Source organism: Anser brachyrhynchus (genome assembly GCF_964034855.1).
Source record: "Anser brachyrhynchus genome assembly, chromosome: 1".
Lineage (NCBI taxonomy): Eukaryota > Metazoa > Chordata > Aves > Anseriformes > Anatidae > Anser > Anser brachyrhynchus.
Window position 1 is genome coordinate 83723696 of NC_137694.1, and position 5642 is coordinate 83729337.

Sequence of the window (5642 nt, forward strand, 5' to 3'; positions counted from 1 at the left end):
CAAAGCTAGATCGTAATGCCAAGAGTACCCAATTAGTTTGGCAAGACAGTTATCTATCCCTTTGAAAACTTTTGAAACACTTTCTATAATTTATTCTAAAGAAGAACAAAATTGCTTCCAATTTTTTGTTGTTTTCATTATTGCGTGTTCATACATATAGAAAACATTAGAAATTTTCATACTACACGTTTCTCTGCAGCAAAACTTACACATGAATGTTCTTACGAATCAAAATGTTAACTCAGACCCTTTCTAAATAAGAAGTAACGACTCTACTTCTTTCCAGTTTAAAAAAAGCAAAAACAAACTAAAACCTAAAATGAAAAAAAAAAAAAGTTCTGTTTCCTCAATGAATCCTTAAAATAAAGTACATATAACTGATTTTCATTTTGCATCTGCCTCAGGATCTGGCACATCCTGGATCAGCTTGCCAGTGCCTGGCTGGTTAGTTCACTGGAAAAAAATCTTTCAGGCTTTTGGCACAATTCTTTTCCCTCCTGGAAGCCTTCCCAATGGTTGTGGTTCCTGATCCTTTTTTCTAAGGACAGCTCAGACATCTCTGGGCTAGCTTGCCTTCTGCAGTCCTCTAGATTTCTTTGCTGTGCTTTTTGGATCAAGTTCCAAAAACCTTACGCTCATAAGCATTCTCACAACTCCTGTCTTTTGCATGCTATTCTGGTTTCTGAGCTGATGCTGGCATCAGTCTTTTCATAGTTCCTTTCCAGGAATGAGTCAGTCTGTGGTGCAAGTCTCAGCACAGCAGCTGCCTTCATCTTCCTCTTATTTTAGCTAGCAGTACTCTGCTTAGCATCTTACATAAGTCAAAGGTTTAAAATTATTTCTAGAGGTCAGCAGCAGCTTTGCTCCCTGGTGTCAGGAAATCAGGATTCCTTGGAGGCCAGTTCCTCCTCTCTGACAGAGCTCCAAGTGTGGGCAGCTTCCAACCACTTCTCCAGCAAGTTTTCAGATGGAGGTGCCTGCTTACATGGCTCAGGCAATCCCACCCACTGAGAAAATGGCTGCAGCTTGGTAAGAAAATATGGCATCAACTGCTTGAAGAATGGGAACTTTTCTTGGATCTACCGAAATGAAACAAACAAAAAAATCACTAACTTGCACTCTCTTTCTCTCCTTTTTTTTTTTTTTTTTTTTTAAATCCAAAGTCAGTGCAGCTATTTACACTGAACTGGATCCTAATGAGCACAACAAGACAGTCTAATCCTTGTCTCATTCCTCTGCTTTGCATCTACTCAACCACAATGACATGTAAGGAAGGTAGGAACCCCTGTATTAAACCCATGCTGTTAGTGAGGATACATAACCTAGAGTAAAAAGAATCTTTAAGGGAGTCAGAAAAGGAAATTTATTTGCTGGAAAGACAACCGATCTAGACTTACCAATTCAGCAGTATTAACATATAATAATTTTGCATGCTGGTGTTACAGAAAGACCCTTGATGCAGAACCAAATTCCTGAAAGCAATTCTTCCATATCACTTTAGAATTAAAAAAAAAACATTCATACTAACATTTTCCTGTGCCACCAAACATTTGCCAGCATTGGTGATTTGACGGCAGTCACATCATCACTGCTGAAGCCCTGAGATAATGCGGAACTCCAGCACGCACCTGACTTCAAGAACATAAGGAGTCTGTTCTTCTTAACTTGGAGCACAGGTTGCATTGGCACATCAGTTCAACTTGCTATGTTATGCTTTTCAACACTGAAGACGTTAATGCCACCAAGAAGATTTAAACAAGTGTTTCTTTACAGTTCCTTACACAGCTTCATTTTTTTTTTGTATATTACCACACCATGGTGCATAATCCCATCAAACCTTTCATGCATTTCTTGTTAAAATGCTGTAACTATTCCTGAGTAAAATAATTTTTAATTAATCAATCATTTCTGTAACCATGACTTATCATATCACAGAAAGATATGTACGAGATAAGGAGTTAAAGTAAAATCTAAAATAGGATTCCGGCACCTGAAGGTTGCCATATTGAGATTCATACTGTATCAGCCATTTTATACATGACTACAAGGGAAATATCTGCAAGGTCTAACAGCTGATAAAGAACAACCTGCCCTTCTACTAAAAAAAGGGAAGACTGTTCTATTCAAAGGCTGCAGATAAGACTTAATGAACTGAGATTTCATAATGGAGAAATGATGGATAATGTAGACCTAATATGTTCCATATACACAAGGCATTAAGAAAATACGTTAAAAAGAGAACCTTAAACTGTTTTGGTTTTTTTTGGGTATTGGCAGCCCCGCATAAAGTACTGATTTAACTATTTTAAACAACTCTTTCAATGTCAGCTTTTCCAGAGATGCTATTTCTAAATTAAGATCATGTGATTCCCTCCACCTGTCCCACCCATGCTATGGCAAGCATTACTAAAACACATTATTTTAACCAGCATAGAGCATACAGGCTCAGAAAGGGCCTTGGGATATTTGCTTCGCTGGCCATTTTCACAGAGAAGAGGTTAAGCCACACGAATTTTAACAGTACTCTTGCTGGTCAACTCAGAGAGAAGCAAAGCTAGTTGTCATTGTGGAAAAGAGGGATCGAATTACAAGTAAAACAAACAAACAAACACCTTTTCAATGAGAGAAAACAAGCTTGGTCTTTTGGAGGAGGGTGCTCTTTCCTAATACTGTTAACCCAAAGGAGCTGAAGAAGAGATTTTAGCACTACAGAATGATTTATAAAATGGAGACTCTTACAGCACAAGAAAAGACAGAGCAAAAATGACAATGGACCAAAGAATCCCCATGGCTGCAGGCAGTGTTTCACTTTTAGCCATGTCCCAAACTAAATTTGTTTGCACATGCATACTAATTTAATTCCTTTGCAAGCCTGTTTAGAGAAGATTGAGTTTTGTGTCTCTCCTAAAACAAAATGAAACCCATGAATTTTTAGGTAAGTCTAGATAATTTGATAATTTCATTTGGCTGAAGACTGTAGTATATTCTAGTTTTAGCTTCTTAAGTATTAAGGCATGTTAGTTACCAAACGAAAAAAAAAATCAGGGAGAAACAACTTCCACTCAAGATCAATTCTCTCACAGCATAGCCCTTCAAAATATTTGTAGCCTTGTCAACAGTTTTCCTTTAAAAAATATATTGCTGAGTCCAAACTTTAATCTAAAACGTGTTATTTGGATGAGAAGTGCTACTTCTCAAGCAAACACTAATTGGGCCAACATTTGTTTCTTGTCTCAGTAACTTGGAGCTGTATTCTGGAGAAGATTGCTCAATCTGTTACAAGCCTTGTCACTCACAGCAGTGATATCACACCAGCAACTAATGAGGCCTCCATCATTTAACAGTGATTAGCTGCCAGCCTTCTTTACTGCGTATTAGTGAATAAAATGGGATCACCATGTGGTGTACGACTGTAATTGGCTGAGGTGATCAATATGATTGGCTTCCAGTCATGTGGTTTTCATAGCCGCACAAATCAGTACACATTTGCCTAATCGCTCAGTAGGTGTTAAATAACAGAACGTGTTGTTTAGGATTGCCATTTAAAAAGCATTAAAACCATTTAAGGTCAGTAACTGCTCCCAGGAACACCAACAGTGAAATATGGTGCCAGGATTTCCACATTTTTCTTTTTTGTTGTTTTGTTCAAAGAAAAAAATATATAAGGCAAAAACCATGCAAGCAAATGCATTTGGTGAAAAAAAATATTCTGTAAAATGCGTTGGAAAAGTAACTTTATTCTGTAGCTACTTTCATAATTCAGCTCTTATGTTACCCTTAATGCTCCCAGGTCTGTGTGGGACAAAGGGAAGTTTGCATCCAAGAAAGTAATACATATGGTTTTAATTGCTTTTTTGCAGGGAAGTCAGGGTCCAATGTAAAGAAAAGTTATTCCAAACTCCAGCTTGCAAACAAGGTTTTCATGTAAAAATTTCCAATAAAAAAAAAAAAGAGCAGCAACAGATGTGGCTGAGGCTATTAGCTTGCAGAGGACATTTTTTTCAATCTGTCCACTTCCAATCAACTGCCATCTACTTCTTTCTAATCAACACTGTATTCTCTCTGAGCAGCCAAAAGACTTCCCTCACAAAATCTCTTCCCACAAAGAATCAGCTGTACATACAGCAATACCCAGTGCTTTTCTTTTCCTTCAGTTCTCCTTTTTTCCCCCTATAATTTATGTCTGAATTTTCCTTTTACTCCTGAATTCACGGGTTGATACAGAACATCATTTTTGAATGAGGTAATGAAATATGCTATCAAGCTACTGCACAACAATGTAGCTGTCTGTTCTAACACTCCCCATAGCAAAAGAATTCAACTTTGAACTTCTATAAAACATGAGCAACTTCTTCCTAGTTTGATTCCTTGGCCTTGACTACAGTAACCCAGAGCATTATGCATAGAAAACCTTCACTAACAGAAGTTGTAAGCATATCTACTGACACAGTGCAATTTTAATGTCCTCAGAATAAATGCTATCTTATCTTTACACAAATTCATCTAAGAATTTCAGCTGTTAACTACCCTAGGGTCTCAGCTACCTGTGAACACACTGAATACCTGTGAATTTTGCAAGAAAACCATTCTTCTGCATGTGGAAAATAGAATAACTATCAGTGTGGAGAGTGGTGTGATGCTGCACTGGCTATAAAGTGTGTATTATGAAGAACTCCTATTATAAAGGGCTTCTCATCTTCAACAAGTGTCTTCTGCATTTTCTGACCTGTATGTATAGGGAACACTCAAACCTGCAACAAAAATCTTGACTCTATGTTATCCTCTTTTAAGGTCCTTATAATCTTCATCCAGAACAGAACAGAAATCCCAAGAATTTAAGGATAATTAGACTATGCAAAGCTAACTGTTGGGGACTAACGTGAGGGTTAGCAGAGGAGATGGGAAGAAACACTTTAAAATTCAAAGAAGAATGAAAAAAATGTAAAAGATACTGAAGACATTAGCAGAGCAACAACAACAACAAAAGTAAAATAATATTCAGAGTGTAATCTGTAATTTAGGACAGGGTAAATAAATTCACACCAGAATGAAATAAAAATACAAATAATAAACAAATCAGTTTAGCTAAGTGAAATTTTCTGAAGTACCAACAACTAGTTTTACAGGAGATAGGTATTAAGAGCTTAAGGTCAAAAATTATTTTCAATGGATATATACAATTTTTTATTTTTATTTTTATTTTTTAGTTCTTGTGACAAACAGAAGATCTGGATCATTGCCATTTGTGAATGAAACAGAGTAGGTAACTATAGGACAAGATTTCAGTTGAAATGCTAATAGATTTTGGGGTGGCATGCAACCATTAGAAAGCAGCATCTGAATGCTCCAGAACAAATCTTCATTTGTATTTTCAGCAAAAATATGGATATTACAGTTCAAGTATGGAGTGAAGGAAAATGCTCTATAGATCTGCATTTATTTTTGTTTTTTGTTTTCTTGTGATTGCATTCTTTGACTGTTACATAGTTGGGGGCAAAGATTATACAACTTTTATGTCTTTCATACAGATTTTCCTGACATTAAATCTGTTCAACAGTTGGGCTTTCAAAGCAACATTCCTTTTATAACCAAGACATGGGGAAGGGAAAAAAAAAACAACAAACCAACCCACAAGCACACAG

At 36.6% G+C, this 5642-nt stretch overlaps 1 protein-coding gene across 4 annotated transcripts in view; it reads right to left on the reverse strand.

Annotated features, from left to right (window-relative positions):
• Positions 1–5642, reverse strand: part of ROBO1 (roundabout guidance receptor 1) — a 702920-nt gene that overhangs the window by 161694 nt on the left and 535584 nt on the right. The gene's annotated exons all lie outside the window — the stretch shown is intronic.